A 22,234-nucleotide genomic window follows, 5' to 3' on the forward strand; every position below is an offset into this window, starting at 1 on the left:
TGAGGAGAAAGCCAAGCAACTTTCGTGGTTTATGCTCACAAAAGTGGCAGAGTTGGGATACAAATCCAGGTAGTCAGGCTCCAGAGCCTGCGATTTTAACTCTGACCCAAGACACTTTATTTTTTACTTTATTTTGTTTTTTATTTATAATCTTGTTCTTTCCTTAAGTCATCTCTAAGACCATCATAGGACTCCAACTCATGACCCCGAGATCAACAGTCACACGCTCTGCTGCCTGAGCCAGCCAGGCAGCTCACTGAATTTTTAAAAAAATACCCAAAATGCTAGATTGGAAATAAACCTGGTGATGCAGCCCACTGGCAACACGCTGTTTAGGAGAATGGTTTTCTAATCACAGATCTGGTGAGTGCCTCCATTAGACCAGAACTAAACTGGATGATGGTGACCCAGGCAGATCTGGCTCCTGTCTTCATGCAGCATGCCTCCGCTGGGAGGCAAAGCATATTTCCAAAATGGGATCTCATTTTTATGGGGCCGAGTGGAGCAGGGTCGAGGGGATTGTTGACATATAAAGTTTTGGGTTAGTCTATTATCAACATGGTGTTCTAGTAGTTTCTCTGCATGAATCTGTTAAGAGTAATATTTCTATACGTTAAAAACACAAGAAACAACACCTGTTGGCGGGGATGTGGAAAAGGGGAACCCTCCTACACCGTTGGTGGGAATGCAAGCTGGTGCAGCCACTCTGGAAAACAGTATGGAGGTTCCTCAAACAGTTGAAAATAGAGCTACCCTACAACCCAGCAATCACACTACTAGGTATTTGCCCAAAGGATACAAAAACACTCATTCATGAGATCGAGCCCTGCACTGGGTTCTGTGCTCAGCATGGAGTCGGCTTGAGATTCTCTCTCCCTCTCCCTCTGCCCCTCCCCACCCCACTCGCGTGCTCTTTCTCTCTCTCACTAAAATCAATCAATCAATCTTAAAAAAAAAAAAACACACTAATTCAAAGGGACACATGCACCCCTATGTTTATTGCAGCATTATTTATAATAGCCAAAGTATGGAAGCAGCACAAATATCTACTGATAGATGAATGGATAAAGAAGATGTGGGAGATATATATATATATATATATATATGTATATATACATATAATAATGCGATCCATATATATATATACACACACACATTACTTGGCCATAAAAAAGAATTAAATCCTACCATTTGCAATGACGTGGATGGATCTAGAGAATATTATGCTAAGTGAAATAAGTCTGTCAGAGAAAGACAGATACCATATGATTTCATTTCATATGTGGAATTTAAGAAACAAAACAAATAAGCAAAGGGGGGGCGGAAAGAGAGAAGCAAACCAAAAAACAGACTCTTAACCGTAGAGAACACACTGCTGGTCACCAGAGGGGAGGGGAGCGGGGGACGGGGAAACGGGATGGGGATGAAGGAGCGCACTCGCCGTGATGAGCGCCGGGTGATGGACGGAAGCGCTGAATCTCTGTATTGCGCACCCGACACTCATGTGACACTGTATGTTAGCTAACTGGAAGTTAAATGAAAACTTAAAAAAAAAACGCAAATGTTTTCATTTTTTGTCATAGCCCAGACTATTTTACCCACCCAGCAAATAGTTACTGGGCACTTACTACCCAGGAAGCGCTGTGCTGGGCGCCAAAGGGATAGCAACAAACGGGGCAGGAAAGCCCTCTCATTCTAGAGGGAGAGTGAGACAGGAAACTGCTAACCTGAGAAATCATCACAGTAACTCAGAGCATCCCAGGGTCCATCTAAAGCAATGGTATGTGGTTGCGGTGGGATCACTGCAGAAGGTGTGATCAGGGAAGGCCTGCCCGAGGTGGTGATGTTGGCCTGAGACGGGAAATGCGAGAAGAGACAGGTGCTGAGGCACGGGGCACAGCCCCGAGGAAGGTCCCGCATGCACTCCACATCACTGAAGCACACATTTTGAGACACAAATGTGCGTTTATAATTCAGGACTTTCACGACGCTGCCTGGGGGTCTCCGGCCGTGCATCTCAGGTCCTCCCTTTCCAAAGAGAGGTTCTATAGAAACACCAACCAAAAGTGGAGAGTTTGGCTGGGCTGGGTGGACCTGGCGGTGGGGTTAGGAAGAGGCGAAGACTCACCTATCTGAAGCAGAGCTGTAGCATGAACCCCCTGGAGAAACAGGAGGGCATTTCCATCAACTTTCTGGTGAAATGAGTGAGCTCATTAAGTGGCTGTCTCAATACTGGGGAGGTGAGCGTAGGACCTCCCTGACCCCCACCTGCCTAGACTGTCCTACACACACACACACACACACACACGTTGCTGCTTCAGAGATGAAGTTCAAGTCTGAGAATAATTGAGATCAGCTGCTAGAAATAAGGATCCATGAGCCAGAGATAAGAATCGGCTCCTCACTTTTTTTCCAAAAGGAAAGAAACAATCAAAGAAAAAAAATGCTGTGACCCTGTTCCCCAAGGTTGGGGAACCTCAAAGGAAAGAGGGAGTCTCCATTAAATTGGGCTTCAGTGAACAAGGACTTTAAGCAACGGATAATTGTACATGGGGTTGGGATTACCAAACAGTCCCTCAGACAAAGGCTAAGAATGCTTTTGTGTTTTCTCATCATTTACTCCCTGATTGCCTGGTACTTGCTTTAGAATTTTATAGATCACTAGCAAACTGGGGATCCTTGGACATTGTAATAACTGGCCAGCAAGGGCATTCTAAACTATGTTCTTTAGGGTTTTATAATTTAATAGTGCTTAGCAAACATCTGAAGACCCATTAAAAATCACACTGCAAAAAAAAAATTAAAAATCACACTGCATTTGGTAAATCCACAATTATTCAATATTTCTCCCTCTGTTTTGTCTTTCCCAATTATTAAGTAGCCTTTGTTGGCAGTGTCCACAATGACAACATTTTTCCAATGCCTTTCAAGTATGAGATGTCTTGGGCTCCTAGAGTTTGAGAAACCCTTCGATGTATTTCCATTTGTGTAATTCGGTGCTACAATTTCTTTCGTTAGTTTCTTTTTTTTTTTCTTTTTTTAAGATTTTATTTGACAGAGAGATAGAGAGCCCAAATAGGCAGAGGGAGAGGGAGAAACAGGCTCTCTGCTGAGCAGGGAGCCAGACGTGGACTCGATCCCAGGACCCCGGGATCATGACCTGAGCCGCAGGCAGACACTTAATGACTGAGCCACCCAGGCGCCCCTCTTTCCTTAGTTTCAAACTGAAAACTTTTTTAGGACCAGATCTCAAACACATTGGCCATAAAAAGATGTAGACTGAAGAAGCAGAGACCCCCTAAAGGAAAATGGTACCAGGTAAGGAAGAAACCAGACTGCTGGTACAGCAAGTTTTAAGGAAAAATTCAAGTTTTCTTGCCTTCACACAGAAGAGAATTATCACCACTGGGATATAGCTGGCCGTAATTCTCGGTTGTCTCTGGGATCAAGAACCCAACACAGAAATAAATACCTTTCACAAAAAGGAAGAGAACTTTCCTTAATTAGTAAGTGAAAAATCTAAAAATCAGCAGGTACTACAGGTTAAATTCAAAATGACAGTGTATGATAACAAAGCATCAAATCTTTACCCATAAAAATATAGCTTATTGTACAAACCAATTGAAAAATTACCCCATATAGAATTCTGTAATTGCTTCCATCCACAACTATAAACATTTTCATTATCTTCATATAGAGGTTCAAATATTCTTATAATAGTTTTAGCAATAAATTGGAGCTGTAATAGTAGCTTGTCATTTGCCTTACAGCTCTTACTTTTATTAAGCAGTAATACTAGTACAGAAACCACCAGAACCCCCTGGGTGTGGCTATGACGATATGAGCTCACTCGATCAACTTATAAGTCACCTACTTCTTTAATTGGGAGTTTTAAATTTGGACACAGAATTACCTCATTGACACATCTGATCAAGGCAAGAGCTTTTTCAGGTGCAATTCAGTGCATCTTCTGAAACCCAAACCCTCGTCATAAGAGTTTAAATTCAGATGAGTTTTGAGAGCCAGCTTCTGCCCAGGCCCTTAGAACAAGCACTTCTGACCACTTGTCTTTGGCTTTCTGCTGCAGCTGTGGATTTGTCAAAGCTGGTTCAACAACCTGGCAACATTTAGAAGAATGTAGTCCTATTAGGACTTCTTCTTGCTCATTTGGTTCTTCCTAAAACGATGCTGGTACTTTGTCTCCTGCCCCTGATGCTTGACACCCTCTACAGAGTGAGAGATGAATTTGATCATAGCCAATAGGATCCAGACCATAGCCAGAGGGGTTGGCCCCAGGAAGGAGGACGAGGAGCATCGCAAAATTGGCCAGTGAGATTCTCCTTATTAATGGGTCCAAAGAGAGGCACATCACGATGCTCGGTAAGGGTTCAAAGGGCACTTGAGACCTTTGGGTCCCTTCCTGGTTGTTTTCTAAAGCCCGTGGCAGAATAATAATGAAAGGGTACTTCCTGACTTCATGTGTGTGTCTCCCAAGTGTGCATGGAACCAACGGCCAGCAATATGCTCAACGTCCCTGGAGTCAGGAGCAACAAAAACAGGGCCTGTGCTCGTCACTAATATTTACCTTCACTCTGGAAGTTCTGGTTACACTTCCAGTGCAATTAGACAAAAATAATCAATAATTACTATTGGAATTAAAAACCTGCAAAAGTAGAAGGTAACCTTGTCATTACCTGTGGATGATAGGATTAGATAGCTTCGGGGCGCCTGGGTGGCTTGTTGGTTGAGCGTCTGCCTTCGGCTCGGGTCGTGATCCCGGGGTCCTGGGATCGAGCCCCGCATTGGGCTCCCCGCTCCGCGGGAGGCCTGCTTCTCCCTCTCCCGCTCCCTCTGCTTGTGTTTCTTCTCTCGCTGTGTCTCTCTCTGTCAAATAAATAAATAAAATCTTAAAAAAAAAAAAAAAAAGGATTGGCTAGCTTTGGGAAACCCCAGAGAAGAGCCCCTGTGTGCACTGTAACCAAACGTAACACTTGCTGAGTGCCAGTGCTGCCCCCGCGTCCCACTGCTTGACGCACCTGTAACTGTGATGACAAAAGCCAGCACTGATGGGGTGCTTGCCCTGAGCCGGTACTGCTTCATACCTCTCTACTCATACCCCTGTCAACAGAAAAACTTTATACCTCCTGGGTGTTTGTGATGGGCCAGGATCTGTCAAATACTTTTTAATACTCTTCTCAATTGTAAGAGACTTTAAAACCCATTTGTGCCATATTGCGGGATAGTATAAATTATTCATAACATATATATGTTACTGCATATGTATTTCTACAATATAGTTTATATGTAATTACACATACATGTGAAATATATATTAAATTATATAACATTGATATGCTATATATTATGAATTATGAATTTTATTCTAGATTAGTGTGTTATATGTTTATATTATGGCCTATACTTATTTCATATAATTATACAGGTAAAAGGTGATATATTACATATTAAATTATAGATAACTTATTATACTATACTAGATTATATTTATGATATAAATATAAACTCCCTAGCAGGATACATAGTCAACAGGTATGATTAGATGCCTCCAGGGAGGGGATTGGAGGAGGGAATCTTTTTCCTTTTACTGGACCTCAGGACAAGAGTTCATGGTCACCCTCAGGTCCCAAACAGACCACCACTGAAAGGGCCACCGGTTTTATTGATTTACTTATTCCCCTTAGCTGCATTTCCTTCCCACCATCAACAGCAATTCTAGTATGTTTGAGGTGTATCCCTTTGTGTGTATGTGTTCCTGGAAAAATGCGTGAGTTGTTTGGGGCACCTTATTTTTAATTGATGTAAATGGTATTATGATATAGATCTCGTTCAGTTTTCTCCCCACCCAGAACTGCCTCCTACACTGCTTCCAATGTCGACATGTGGCCACTGTATCAGTCAGTGTATTACACTACAGTAACAAATATGGCGCACGTTGAAATGGTTTAAAGCCACGAAAGCTTACTTCTCATTCATGCTCCCTGTCCACTAGAGGTTGGCGGGAGGGCTTTGCTCACTGTAATCACCCAGGGACCCATGCACCATCTCTATCAGTGCCAAGTGCTATGCCAGAGATAAAAGAATGTAGCAAAGCATGCACTGACTTGATCCTCATCTGGAAGCGAGGCACACACTTTCTGCCCATATTTGATGGCCAGAGCATGTCACAAGGTTCCAGCTAACTTTTCATGGCAGGGAAGCCCATTCTTACCATGTGACTATAGAAAGAGAAAGGATCAGAATAGTCATGGACAGTCCCAGTGAGTAGTACCAAACACCCTCACGTTGTCTTCATCTCCCTGCCACCCCGAACAATGGTATGATGAACAATCCTGTATATATCCCCCAAAGGCCCCCTGGACCATTGCTTTGAACATCACCCAGGAGTAGAATTTCTGGACAGGTGGGCATGTATTTAATTTCACTAAGTGCACCAGATTGTTCCCCAGAATGTCTGTTCCAGTGTATGCTATGAGGAGGTACAAAGGGGCATTTATCCCCACATCTTGCCAACGCTTGACAATAACCAGCTTTTTAAATTTTGTCAGTCAAATAGGTGTAAAATGATAGCTATTATTGCTCTAAATTGTAGTTCTCTGATCTCTAATGAGTTTAAGTATTTCTTCATATGGGTAGATTTCTTCTTCTGTAAATTGCTTGTTCATTTTTTTTCTATTAGGGTTTCTATATTTTTCTTATTGATTTTCAAGAGTTGCTTGTAGAGATTTTTGCTGTATATCCTTTAGTATCTTTTAGATGTGGACTAATATGAATATGGATATATTCCTGTTCCCCCAGAAAGTTATCTACTATTTTAATGGGTTTCATCTCACCTCCCAACTCTCTGGGGGGAAAAGGAATCTCAAAAAAGGAAGATAGGCCAGGCTTAAATCAGGAGCCATTCCTGGACCAATCAAAGGTGACTGGGATGGAGGTTCCTCCAAAAGTTAAAAATATGGGCACCTGGGTGGCTTGGTTGGTTAAGTGTCTGCCTTTGGCATGGGTCATGGTCCCAGAGTCCTGGGATTGAGTCCGGTGTTGAGCTCCCTGCCTAGTGGGGAGTCTGCTTCTTCCTCTGCCCCTCTCCCCTGCTTGTGAGCTCTCTCAAGTAAATAAATAAGTAAATCTTAAAAAGTTAAAAACAGAGCTACGCTAATACCCAGCAATTACACTACTCAGTATTTATCAAAGGATACATGGTGATTCAAAGGGGCACATGCACCCCAATGTTTATAGCAGCAATGTTCACAATAGCCAAACTATGGAAAGAGCCCAGACATCCATCGACAGATGAATGGATAAAGAAGATGTAGCGTATATCTATGATGGAATATTACTCAGCGTTCAAAAAGAATGAAATCTTGCCATTTGCAACGACGTGGATGGAACTAGAGGGTATTATGCTAAGCGAAGTCAGTCAGTCCAAGAAAGACAAATATCATAAGGAAAAATAAGATGAAAACAGAGGGAGGCAAATCATAAGGGACTCTTAACTCTAGGAAACAAACTGAGCGTGTTGCTGGAGGGGAGAGGGTGGGGGATGGGATAACTGGGTGGTGGGCGTTAAGGAGGGCACCCGATAGAATGAGCACTGGGTGCTATATACAAAGGATAAATCATTAAGCTCTACCTCTGAAACTAATAATACACTATATGTTAGTTAAATTGAATTTAAATTTTAAAAAAAGGTGACTGGGAAGGTGGATCTATATTATGACAGCTTCTATTTAAATCGCAAGGCAGGAACGGATAAACAAACTCTCCTAGGACAAGTGGGAGGGGGTGGGGAGAGGTGGAGAGGAAGGGAAGGTTGCTCTTTTGGGCAGACAAAGCAATAGATGATCCCTAGTTTAGTGTTTGATGTGAAAAGTAAGGTCATGTATCCAGGATGCTTTTGATTGCAAGTAACAGAAACTCAGTTGAGGTTTTTTTTTTGCTTTTTTGGGGGGGGGGCATATTTGCTCCAGTAACTCAAAAGTCCCATGGGTAGTGGGTCAGTTGGATCTAGGTGCTCAAATAATGTCATCACATCTCCAACTTTCTTTCAATCTCTCCCAGCAGCTCTCCCCACAGTGCAAACGTCAGCCTCCAATAACCAAACACACGTAGTACCTTAACAACCGCAGCCTAAGGAAAGTAGTTCTTTCCTAAACGTTAGGGTAGAAAAAAATTCTGGAGAAATTCTGATTGGCCCGACCTATATCACATGCCCTTCCCTGGACCAATCGCTGTGACCAGAGAGATGGAGTAGTCTGGTCAGACCTGGGTCAAGCAGGGGAGGTGGATGAGCTCACCCCAGCTCAGACTGTAATGAGAGCTAACCCTACTGGGGCAAGAGAGAGAGAACACATGATGACAGGCAGAACCCAGAAATGCCAGATTTCTACCTCATTCCTGATGTCAATATGTATTCTATATGGACAAGGATTTACGGGCGGGGGAAGAAACCATTCAAGAGCTAGCAGAAAATATTGGTGACTGAATCGGGCGCGTGGGTGGCTCAGTCGTTGGGCGTCTGCCTTCGGCTCAGGTCATGATCCCGGGGTCCTGGGGTCAAGCCCCGCATCGGGCTCCCTGCTCGGCGGGAGGCCTGCTTCTCCCTCTCCCACTCCCCCTGCTCGTGTTCCTGCTCTCGCTGTCTCTCTCTCTGTCAAGTGAACAAATAAAATCTTTGAAAAAAAAAGAAAGAAAGAAAGAAAGAAAATATTGGTGACTGAAAAATTGGAGGCTTGGTAAATGCCTTTCCAACCATGACACTAAAATAAAATGTCATAAATAAAAACACCAAAACATACTAAACTTCCATAGCACAAAAACAAACCAAACCACCAGAATCTCTATAACCAAGATCAAAAGACTAATGACACAAGGGAGCGGGTAACCTACATGTCAGACAGAGCATTGGTACCCCACTTATGTCAAAGAGTTCTTAGAGATTAATACAAGATGGCCACGTCAATGGAAGTCTGGGGAAAAAATGACACAGACAATTCTGAGAAAGTAGGACAATGGAAGTGTACTACATGGATGAAAGATGTGAATAATAAAAATTTTAGAAGAGTGCAAATTCCCGGTAGAAAAATCAGCACGCTCAGGCATGGTTGGTTGGAGTGTCTGTTGGTCTAAACCTTTTGAGAAGATAGGTTGGTTCGATGTATTAAAGAGTAAGATTCATTGGTTCATTCAGCAACTACTGAGTGCTCAGTGCATGTTAAACACTACTCCAAGAGTCTGAGTAAACGTGTGAACAAGTAGACACAGTCCCTGCCCACTTGGAGTCTACATTCTATGGGGAAAGGTGAATGTTAAAATCCAATGGACAAGGGGCTCAGTCGGTGGAGCATCTGCCTTCGGCTCAGATCATGATCCCAGGGTCCTGGGATCAAGTCCCACATCGGGCTTGAGAAGAGCCTTCTGGCTGCGGTGTGGTGAATGGTCTGGGGTGGAGCTCGAAAGGAAGAAGCACCGCAATTGTGGGGTGCTGCTGGCGTTCGGAACGGACATGACGGCAGTTTCTATGAAGCAGTAAAAAATGGAAAAGAGGAGAAAAAACATGGTGATGGACTGGATGTGAGTGGAGGGAGGTCTCCGGAGGGTGCCGTCTACTGGGACAGGAACTGGACAGGGATCCACTTGGGAGGGGCGGGCGGGGAAAGATCATGGACACAGTGGCTCTCGTGCCTTCGAGACATTCAGATCCAAGTGCCAAAGAGCAACTGGATGACTCGGTCCAGAGCTCTGAGGAGGGGCTGGGTTGGCAGGACACCGGGAGCCGGGAGCCCATGTTTCAGCGCCCGTCCGATGCCACTGGCCGGGAGCTGTACCACTGTGTTCCACGCCACTAAGAAGGAGAACAGGCACCACGATGAAACCGACCTGCCATTAACTGAACAGGTCTGATTGCAGATAAATTAAAATGTAAAAAAAGATGCATCTGAGACTTGATGAAACAGGATAGTCAGGACGTAAGTTTGGCTTCTTGCGGCGGGCTGATGTAATAGGAGCACAGTGGGGATCGAGCTTCAGCTCGGCCCCATGCAGGAGCTGGAGAGGGTGCCCCAGGGCCCAGGCTGCGTCTGCGTGGTGGTGGGGGGGTAACTCTCGTCCACAGGGGCCCCCATGGCCCATCTCTGTGACGGCCTCCAAGCATCCAGGGGGGCAAAGAGAAGGGAGAGGCCATGCCCCTTCTGTGAAGACACCACCCAGAGTTTGCACGAGTCATTTCCCCTCACCTCCCAAGGGACACCATTTTGTCCCATGGTGCTTCTCACTGCAAGAGAGGCAGGGGACGGTGACCTTTGGGCAGCCTGATGCCCAGCTAGAAGTCAGGGCTCCTAAGAAGGAGGAACGGATGGATGTTGGCATGGGGGGGGTGGTCTCCGCCCCAGGAGTCACATGCACGTGGGTGGTGATGGGCACTAAGGGCATGGCTGAGACAGGTGACCGAGAAGGTGGCCCAGGCCACGCACTGAGGTCCTCCCACACGGAGCACTTTCAGAGTAAGATAATTAAGAAATGGACTGAGACAGAAAGGCCTAAAAGAACAGGGGAACCAGAGGCTATCTGTGTCCTGGAAGCCACGGGAAGCCAATGATTCAAGGCAGAGGGAGACGCCACTCTGTCCAGGGCTGCTCGGGGGTCAAGAGAGATGAGCTGTTCTACAAAATTATTGAACAGAGGGTGGCGGAAATCAAAGAAACAGGGTTTGCAGATCCTGGTACTTGCTGAAGTTGGGTGATGCCGAGCAGCTCTTTACGCTATTCTACTTTTGAAGACGTTTGAACGTTTCCATCCATCACAACAAAATAAAACAATCTAGTTGATTTATCAACATGGAAATCATCTATGACGTTCCCATGAGCAGCGGCACAGCAAAAGCCAGCCTAGAAGGAAAAGGGATTGGTGGGGGCTGAGGGCATAGAGCGTGTGGTGTTTCCACAAACACCACAGTACTACCTTTCATTCCACATGCTCTTCCAGAACCTTCCTCTCCTCATCAGGAGGAGGAGCCCATCCTCAAACCCCTGAATCCCGGTGCACCTGTGACTTCTCTGATCAATGGAGAACAGAGGCTCTGGTGCTATGGGGCTTGTGAGGCTGGGCCATGAAAAGGATGCAGCTTCTCGCGTGTTCTCTCTCTCAAGTTGTGGTAAAATACACGTAATATAAAACTTACCATTTTGGCGGCTTTCCAACGTACACTTCAGTAGTGTTAAGTACATTCACACTCGTGCAACCCATCTCCAGAACGCTTGTCAACCCACAAAACCAAAGCTGTGTCCCCAGGAAACGTGGCCTTCCCTTTCTGCCCTATCTCTCCAGCCCGTGGCACCCCCCATCTACTTTCTGACTTCAGGACTTGGACTCTGGTTCTTTTCTGGAGTACTTGCATCCTTGGAATCCAGCTGCCATGCCACGAAGCAGGCCAGAGTGGTCCGTGAAGAGACTGCGTGGAGAGGCCCCAAGGTCCCCAGCTGACAGCCACCGTCCACTGCCATGTGAGTAAACAAGGCTTTGGGGAATGCCAGCCCAAGCTAGGGGATGACTAGAGGAAGCTCAGAGGCTATAGAGCAGAAACAATAATCCCCACTAGAAACCACTAGAAGAATAAAGGTCACTCAGGTTGGGAGAGTAATTTGTATGCAGCCATAGTAACTGGGACTGTTGGTCTGTCCAGCAGAGAAGAAAGTTGGGGTGGTGATCAAAGGAGGCGAGGTGAAGGAAACATGGTCTTTGCTTTGCTTTGCTTTTTAAGATGGAAACTATCTGAGTATGTTTAAATGAGGAAGGGGGAAGATATTATTTTGAGGAGGCACCAGATCTGCCGATGAAGGAGGATGGATCCATTGCATGAAACTCCCGAGAGGCAGAGTGGAAAGGGCCCTGAGGGCCGGTGGGGGCGTTAGCCCTGTGTGCAGAGGGGTCGCTTCTGTTATGACGTGTAGGGGAGAAGCTGTGGCAGAGGGGTCAGCGGCTGGCATGTGAGGGCCTCCACGATCTCTCTGTAGTAGAAGGTGACTGGCTGGAGCATGGGCAAGTCAGAGGTCTGGGGAGAGAAGCAGAAAGTCTGAAACATCTTCACAGAGAGGAGAATGTGTTGACCAGAAGGAAGGAGCTGGATGTAAGGACAAACCGTTTGGTTGATGTTGGTGATGAGGAATTTCTAGGAAATAGGTTACCCTGTTGTGTGCTTTTTTTCACCTTCGGCACACAGGTGTAGGCATGATGCATGGGGGTCTCCCAGCATTGGGAGCATTTGCGGTCAAAGGATGACGGGGCAATGGAATTAGGGCCCCAGCAAGGGAATGCTTCCATGATGGACCTTGAAGGCTAAGCTGGAGAAGGAGGGAAATCATCACGGGTTGCACAAGTATTGAGTCAGCATATCCACTTCTAGGAATTTATCTGAGAAAGAGCATATCTGGTCCATATACAAGGAGCTCGGAAATTGCCACCCCAGTAGAAAGCTGAACAGACTGAAAACTCAAGAACTCTTCTTGGATGCCTGAGATAGAGGACACAAGGCCAAGCGCTGCCTTGAGACTGGAGAGACTGGCAAGCAAATGCAGGGGGCCGCTACGTATGGGGCCGCCTGGCGCGGGAGGACCACCACCCGGGGAGCCGGTGCCAGGAGGAAATCCCCAGATGAAACTGACAACGTCCCCCAGGTAAAAACCCGGTCCTGGAGAGTTCCCCGCAATATGGTGAGATTTAATGGTGGGAGCTCAGCCAGGTTCCCACAATAAATATCTGAGAAAAATCCCCTTTAAATACCCCAGAGCAATCTGTTCTGGACAAGGCCTGCCCTCGGAGGAAAGTAGTTCCCCAGAGCCAACCAACCTGGGGAGGGCAAATACCCCAAGGTAGCCCATTATAGCCATTCTGCAGCCCCCCTGCGTGGGAGAAACAACCAGAAGCTCACAGACCAGAGACATACGCTCACTAAAAGACCAATGATAGGCAATGATGTGCTGCAGAACGCTCACCCCTCCCGCCCCCACCAACTCTAACCCTCACCACCATGTTACCAAAGGCCCATTTACAGTGCTTCCTGTACCTAGCACATCATGTGTGGCTATCAAGAGAAAAAAGGCAGGGCGCCTGGGTGGCTCAGTCGTTAAGCGTCTGCCTTCGGCTCAGGTCATGATCCCAGGGTCCTGGGGTCGAGCCCCGCATCGGGCTCCCCGCTCCGCGGGAAGCCTGCTTCTCCCTCTCCCACTCCCTCCTGCTTGTGTTCCCTCTCTCGCTGTGTCTCCCTCTGTCAGATAAATAAATAAAATCTTTAAAAAGAGAGAGAGAGAGAGAGAGAGAGAAAAGGCAACAAAACAAAACAAAACCTTCGGAAGAGACAGAGCATGGGAACCCAACATGGCAGGGATGTTGCAATTATCAGACTGGAAACTTAAAACACCTATGAAAATATGCAGGCATGCCTCATATTCTTGCACTTTGCAGATACTGCATTTAAAAAAAAATTTTTTTTTTTTTTACAAATTGGAAGTTTAAGGCAATCCTTCATTGAGCAAGTCTGTCAGCACCATTTTTCCAACAGCATTTGCTCTCTTTATGTCTCTGTGTCACATGTTGGTAACTCTTCAATATTCTGAGCTTTTTCATTATTATTATATTTGTTATGGTAATCTATGATCAGTGGTCATGATTTGCTGAAAGCTCAAATTATGGTTAGCATTTTTTAGCATGAAGTAGTTTAAATTAAGGTACGTGCATTGCTTTTTCTTAGACATAATGCTACTGCACACTTAATAGAATACAATATAGTATAAATATAACTTTTAAATATGCTGGGAAACCAAAAGATCCATTTCACTCGCGTTACTGCAATATTTGCTTTATTGTGGTGGCCCGGACCCCAACCCACAATGCCTCCAACATGCACCTGTGCTTGGGTGCTAACGGATCAAGCAGACAGTGTGCAAGAACAGGCGGGCAGTGGGACAGAGAGATGGAAATCCTAAGGAAGAACCATAAGAAATGCTAGAGCTCAAACACTGTAACAGAAACGAAGAATGCCTCTGAGGGGCTTACTAGTTGCCTGGGCGTGACTGAAGACAAGAGTCTCTGTGCTGCAGGGCATTTCAATAAGCATCCTCAAAAACGGAAAAGCAAAGGGAACTAAAAGGGTAACATGTGTGATGGGAATTCCAGACGGAGAAGAGAGAAGGAATCAGAAAAAATACTTGAAACAATAATAACTGAGAAGTCTGCCAAATTAATGTCAGACGGAAAACCACACATTCAGGAGGCTCCAAGAACACCAAGAAGGATAAATGCCGAGCAAACAAAGCAAAACAAAACTACACTTAGGCGTGTCATTTTCAAACTACAGAAAATCAAAGATGGATAGAAAAATTCCTTAAAAGAACTAGAAGGGGGAAAAAATCCACCTTACCTAGACAGGATAACGGTAAGAATTATATTTGACTTCTCAGAAACCATGCAAGCAAGAAGACACTAAAATGAAATTTTACAAAGTGTTGAGCAGAAACAATCCCACCAAACTATAATTCTGTACCTTGTGAAAGAGAAATAAAGATCTTCTCGGACAAATATTGAGGAATTTCGTTGCCAGTAGCCCTGCCTTGCAAGAAATGTTGAAAGTTCTTTAGAGAGAGGAAATACAATGTAGTCAAAAACTCAAATCTACCTAAAGTAAGGGAGAGCACCAGAGTAGAAATAGTGAAGATGAAATAAAAACTTTTATTTTTCTTAACTTTATACTCTCACTGGATCTCACCAGTGATACTTTGTTCGAATAGTAACAGCAATAATGTATTCAATTCTGTACGCTAATGTACATGCATGTACTTATGTAGGATTATGTATAAGTGAGATAAATGGCATTAGCAATACAAGTATGGGAGGAGAGAATAAGGAATCTTTTCTTATTACAAGGTTCTTGCTCCGCCTGTGACATGGTATAGTGGTATAGTGTTATTTGAAAGTAGATTTGGATTAGTTGTAATTGCATGTTGCAAACTCTAGGTCAACTATGAAAAATAGCATATGAATCCAATGATGTATAAAAAGAATTATACACTATGACCCCGGGGGATTTATCGCAGGGGTGCAAGAAAGGTTGGCTCATCATCTGAAAATCAATTAATGTGTTGCATCACATCAATAGGCTAAAAAAAGAAAAATCACATGATTATATTAACAGATGCAGAGGAGGCATTTGTCAAAATCCAGTATCTATTCATGATAAACACTCTTAGTGAGAACTTCCTCAACTTTATAAAGAACATCTGCAACCCTCCCCTCCCACAGCTGACCTTATATTGAATGGCGAGAAACTCAAAGCTTTTCCACTAAAATCAGGTACAAGGGAGGGATGTCCTCTGTCACCACTGCTTTTCAACACTGTCCTGGAATTTCTAGTTGATGCAGTAAGAGGAGAAAAGGAAATAAAAGGTATATAGATTGGGAAGGAAGACATAAAATTGTCTTTGTTTGCAGATGACATGATCATGGATGTAGGAAATCCAAAGGAATGGGGGAGAAAAAAACTCTGAGAGGTAGCAATCATAGCAAGTTTGTAGGATACAATTTTATTTTATTTTAAGACTTTATTTATTTGACAGAAAGAGAGAGCACAAGCATGTGGAGCAGCAGAGGGAGAGGAAGAAGCAGATTCCCCGCTGAGCCGGGAGCCTGATGTGGGGCTCGATCCTGGGACTCTGGCATCATGACCTGAGCTGAAGGCAGATGCTCAACTGACTGAGCCACCCAGGCGCCCCTGCAGGATAAAATTTTAAAATATAAAAGTAAATTGCTTTTCCTATATACCAGCAATGAATAAGAGGAATATGACAAACACACACATGCATAGGCACGCACGCACGCAATACCATTTACATTAGCGCTCCAAAATAAAATACTCAGGGGCGCCTGGGCGGCTCAGTCGGTTCAGCGGCTGCCTTCTGCTCAGGCCATGATCCTGGGGTCCTGGGATCCAGCCCCACGTCCGGCTCCCCGCTCAGTGGAGAGCCTGCTTCTCCCTCTCCCTCTGCCTGCCACTCTGCCTACTTGGGCTCTCTATCTCTCTGTCAAATAAATAAATAAAATCTTAAAAGACAAACAAAATAAAATACTTAGGTATAAATCTAACAAAATATGTACAAGGCCTATATGAGGAAAACTACGAAACTCTGATGATCAGAGTCAAAGAAGAACTACATAAATGGAGAGATCTCCATGTTCATGAATAGAAAGACTCAATATTGTCAGGTGGTCAGTTTCTCCCCGCTTGGTCTATGGATTCATTGCAGTCCTAATCAAAGCCTCAGCAATTATTTTGTGGGTATCAACAAACAAATTCCAAAATTTATGTGGAGGAGTGAAAGACCCAGAAGAGCCAACCCAGCATTAAAGGAGAAGAACAAAGTTGGAGGGCGGGTGCTGCATGACTTTAAGACTTGCTGTGAAGCTACGGTAATCAAGATGGGGTAGTGGTGGCAAAAATATAGACAAATAGAAAAAATATATATATAGGTAAATAGAAAGCTCAGACATAGACCCACATAAATATCGTCAGCTAATCTTTGACAAAAGAGCAAAGACAGTACAAAGGAGTAAAGACAGAAATGGTGCTAGAACAACTGAACATCCACATGCAGAGAAATGAATCTAGACACAGACCTTATACCGGTCACAAAGACAAACTCAAAATGGGTCACAGATCTCCATGTAAAACACAAAACTGTAAAACTCCTAGGAGATGACAGAGGAGAAAACCAAGATGACCTTGGGGATGGGGATGCATTTTTAGATAAAACACCAAAGACACGATCCATGAAAGAAATAACTGATAAGCTGGACTTGATTAAAATTAAAAATTTCTGCTCTGCAAAAGACAGTGTCAATAGAAGGAGAAGACAAGACCTAAAACAGGAGAAAATATCTTCAAAAGACACATCTGGGGGCACCTGGATGGCTCAGTCGGTTATGCATCTGCCTTTGGGTTGTGATCTCGGGGTTGTGGGATTGAGTCCCGCATCAGGCTCCCTGCTCTATGGGGAGCCTGCTTCTCCCTTTGCCTCTGTTTCTCTCTCTCTGTCTCTCATGAATAAATAAATAAAATCTTAAAAAAAAAAACACCAAAGACACAACTCATAATAGACTGTTATCCGGAATATACAAAGAACACTTAAAACTCAACAATAAGAAAAAAAAAAAAAAAACTAAAAAATGGGCCTAAGACCTTAACAGACAACTCAGCAAAGAAGTTTTACAGAAAGCAAATAAGCACATGAAAAGATGTTCCACATCATATGTCATCAGGGAAATGCAAGCTGAAACAACAACAGAACACACTACATTCCTAGGTGGGAATGCAAAATGGCACAGCTACTCTGCAAGACAGTTTGGCTGTTTCCTCCAAAATGAAACATACTCTTACTATACAATCCACCAGTCACACTCCTTGGTATTTACCCGAAGGAGTTGAAAACTTCTGTCCACACAAAAATCTGTACACAAATATTTATAGCAATTTTACACATAATTGACAAATGTTGGAAACAACCAAGATGTTCTTCAGTAAGTGAATATGTAAATAAACTGTGGTCCAACCAGGTGATGGAATATTATTCAGGGCTAAAAAGAAATGAGCTATCAAGCCATGAAAAGACATGGAGGAAACATAAATGCATATTAATAAGTCAAAAGGCTACATATTGTATGATTCCAACTATATGGCATTCTGGAAAAGGCAAAACTATGGAGACAGTAAAAGATCAGTAGAAAAAAAAAAAAATCAGTGGTTGCCAGGCATTGTTATGGGAGGGATTAATAAGTGGAACACAGGATTTTTAGGACAGTGAAACTACTCTGACACCATAATTATGATACATGTCATTATACATTTGTCCAATTCCAATTCATCAGCGTCTGTAATATGGTCAAAAACTAATAGCAGCATTCCTCTCCCGTGTATTAGCTAGAATGTTTCTTTAAAAAGAAACTTCCAGGCGCCTGGGCGGCTCAGTTAAGTATCTGCCTTCGGCTCAGGTCATGATCCTGGGGCCCTGGGATCGAGCCCTACATTGGTTCCTTGCTCATCAGGGAATCTGCTTCTCCCTCTGCCCCTCACCCTGCTTGTGCTCACCCCTCTCTCTCTCTCTCTCAAATAAATGAAATCTTTTAAAAAAAAAGTAAAAAGAATTCCTTCCTCTCATCTACTATTTGGTTACCCAAATATACAGTGTGTATAGGATAGGCAGGTAAATAAAGACTAGTAAGTGTTCAAAATAATTTGTTCATCCTCCAACCTCTTCCATCTGTTACTATTATTATTATCAACATTAATTCTAATCTATTTAGTATCATATTAACCTCTTTTTCAAAGGAATTAAAGACTTCATTCTGAAAGAAGACTCAGGGTGAATACAGTTGACCCTCGAAAAACACAGTCAAAGATCTGCCTATAACTTTTACTCCCCCCAAAGCTTAACTGCGAAAAAAAGCCTGTTGCCTGGGAGCCTTACTGATAACAAACAGTCCACACATATTTTGTATGTGAAAATGTATTATATACCATATCCCCACAACAAAGTCAGCTAGAGAAAAGAAAATGTTACTAAGAAAATAGTAAGAATGAGAAAAGACATTTATTGCATTTATTGAAAAAAAATCCACATATTAGTGGATCCATGCAGTTCAAAGCCTTGTCGTTCTAGGGTTGACTGTATTTCCAAGTGTCAGATGGACAAGCTCAGGGAAAGAAGAGCAAGCTCTGTGGTGTCTTGCGAGCAGAGGCCTGCACATGTGCTTAGAAGGCCCAGCACGTAGCTTCGGGTCCACCAAGCAAGATATTTCTCCTTCTCCTCCTCTTCTTCTACTATCTCAGCTAGTTTTTTATTTTATTTTATTTTATTTTATTTTATTTTATTTATTTTATTTTATTTTATTTTATTATTTTATTATGTTAATCACCATACATTACATCATGAGTTTTTGATGTAGTGTTCCATGATTCATTGTTTGTGTAGAACACCCAGCACTCCATTCAATACATGCCCTCCTTAATACCCATCACCAGGCTAACCCATCCCCCCACCCCCCCTACCTCAGCTAGGTTTAAGTGTGCTGTTTGGGAGTATTAAATACACTCATAATGTTGTGCAACCAGCACCGCCATCCATCCCCATAACTCTTTTTATCTTTTAAAACCAAAACTCCAAGGGCGCCTGGGTGGCTGAGTCAGTTAAGCAACCAACTCTTGATCTCAGCTCAGGTCCTGATCTCAGGGTCTTGATCTCAGGGTCATGATGAGTTCAAGCCCCACTGGGCATGGAGCTTACTTAAAAAAAAAAACAAGGGGCTCCTGGGTGGCTCAGTCAATTAAGCGTCTGCCTTCGGCTCAGGTCATGATCTGGGGGTCCTGGGATTGAGTCCCATGTCAGGGTCCCTGCTCAGCAGGGAGTCTGCTTGTTCCTCTCCCTGTGTCCTTCCCTCCACTCATGCTCTTTCTCTTCTCCCTCAAATAAATGAATACAATCTTTAAAAAAAAAACACAACTCTATGCCCTTTAAATAATAACTCTCCATTTGCCTTTCTCCCTAGTCCCTGGCACCCACGATTCTGGTGTCCAACTCTGTGATTTTTTCTACACTAACTCATTTAAGTGGAATCATAGTATTTGTCTTTTTGCAACTGGTTTATTTCACTTAACATAATATCCTCCAGACTTATCCGTGTTGTAGCATGTGTCAGAATTTCCTTTTTAAAGCTGAATAATATTCCATTGTACATACATACTACATTTTATCCATTTCCATTGAGGGACACTTGGGTTACCTCCGTGTTTTAGCTGCTGTGAATAATGTTGCTACAAATGGGGTGTACAAATATCTCTTCAAGATTCTGCTTTCAATTCTTTGGGTATATACCCAGAAATGGAATTATGGATCATATGGTAGTTTTATTTTTAATTGTTTAAAGAACCACCATACTGTTTTCCACCATGGCTGCCCCGGTGTGCATTCCCACCAACAGTGCATGAGGGTTCCAAGTTCTCCACATCCTTGCCAACACTAGTTCTTAATTCTTTTTTTCATAGTTGCCATCCTAATGGGTGTGAGGTGGTATCTCATTGTAGTTTTGATTTGCATTTCCCTAATGATTAATGATGCTGAGCATCCTTCATATGCTTATTGGCCATTTGTATATCTTTTTTGGAGAAATGTCTCTTAAGGTCTTTTGTCCATTTTTAAAACCAGCTTGTTTGATTTTTGTCATTTTGGGGAGTTCTCTAAATATTCTAGATAGTCATCCCTTACTGGTTTTCAAATATTTTCTCCCATTCTGGGAGTTACCTTATTATTCTGTTGATACTGTCTTAACAAAATTGTTAAATTTTCAGGGAATCTAATTTTTCTGTTTTTTTTTTTTTTTCTTTTGTTGCCTGTGTCTTTGGGGTCATATCCAAAAAATCACTGCCAAATTCAAAGTTGTGAGGTTTTTGCCCTGTTTTCTTCTAAGGTTTTTATAACTTTAAGTGTTACAGATAGATCTTTCACTCATTTTGAGTTAGTTTTTGGGTTAGTTTTTGTAGACAGTGTTAGATAGGCTCTAACTTCATTCTTTTGCATGTGGCTACACAGTTTTCCTAGCATCATTTATTGAAAAGACTATCCTTTCCCATTTGAATGGCCTTAGCCCGTCTTGTCAAAAATCACTGGACCACACATGCAAGGGTTTATTTCAGGCCTTTCTATTCTGTTCCATGAGTCTGTCTGTCTGTTCTTACATTGGTTCAACAATATTTTGATTACTGTAGCTTTGTAGTATGTCTTGAAGTTAAGACATGTAAGTCTTTCAGTTCTTTTGTTCTTTTTCAAAGTTGTTTTGGTCATTCAGGGTTCCTTGGGATTCCATATGAATTTTAGGATGGGGCTTTTCTACTCTGTGAAATGCAGAATTCTTAAATGTGATTCTGATAGGGATTACACTGAATCTGTCAATGGCTTTGGGCAGTGTGGACATCTTAGCAATATTATATCTTCTAGTCTGTGACAGTGGGATATGTTTCTATTTACTGATGTCTCATTTAATTCCTTTCAGCAATGCTCTGTGGTTTTCATTGTACATCTTTCACCTTCTTGATTAACTTCTAATTTTTTTATTTTTCTATCAAGAAAAATGAAATTGTTTTGTAATTTCCTTTTCAAGTTGCCCATTGCCTGTGTATATAAATGCAGCTCAGTTTTGTATGTTGACTTTGTGTCCTGCTACTTTGTAAAATTCATTCAATAGTTCTAACAGTGTGTGTGTGTGTGTGTGTGTGTGTGTGTGTGTGTGTGTGAGATCTTCAGGGTTTTCTATATGGGAGATCACATCATCTGAGAACAGAGACAATTATACTTTCTCCTTTCCAGTTTGGATGCCTTTTCTTTTTCTTGCCTGATTGCTTTGGCTAGAATTTACGGTACATCCTTCATATGCTTATTGGCCATTTGTATATCTTTTTTGGAGAAGTGTCTATTAAGGTCTTTTGTCCATTTTAAAAGAAGTGTTGAACAGAAGTGGTGAGAGTGGGCATCCTTCCCTTCTTCCTGCTCTTAGAGGAAATTTTTTTTCTTTTCTTTTCCTTAGATTTTATTTATTTGTCAGAGAGAGAGCGCGAGAGCACAAGCAGGGGGAGCGGCAGGCAGAGGGAGAGGCGGACTCCCCACTGAGCAAGGAGCCTGACATGTGGCTTGATCTCAGACCCTGGAATCATGACCGGAGCCAAAGTTTCACTGAATGAGCCACCCAGGCGCCCTAAGAGGAAATTTTTAATTTTTCACTGTTGACTATGATGTTCACTGAGGTTTTCATAGATTGCTTTTATGGGAGGTAGTTTCCTTCTGTTCCTAGTTTGTTGAGTGTTTTTATCATGAAAGGGTGTTGAATTTTATCAAATGCTTTTTCTGCATCAATTGCAATAATCATGTGGGGTTTTCCCTCCCTTCATTCTGTTACTGTGATGTATTACATTGGTGTGTAGTTTTATTTTATTGTAGCATCTTTATCTGGCTTTGGTATCAGAGTAATGTTAGCCTCATAAAAATCAATCACTCCTCCCAATCACAGTGCAGCTCTTTTTGCCCACGGGTCTTGTCCCTGTACTTCAATAAAAAACACCTTTTTGGGACGCCTGGGTGGTTCAGTCGGTTGAGCATCCAACTCTTGATTTTGGTTCAGGTCATGCTCT

The sequence above is a fragment of the Zalophus californianus genome, chromosome 8 (assembly GCF_009762305.2).
Source record: "Zalophus californianus isolate mZalCal1 chromosome 8, mZalCal1.pri.v2, whole genome shotgun sequence".
Classification (NCBI taxonomy): domain Eukaryota; kingdom Metazoa; phylum Chordata; class Mammalia; order Carnivora; family Otariidae; genus Zalophus; species Zalophus californianus.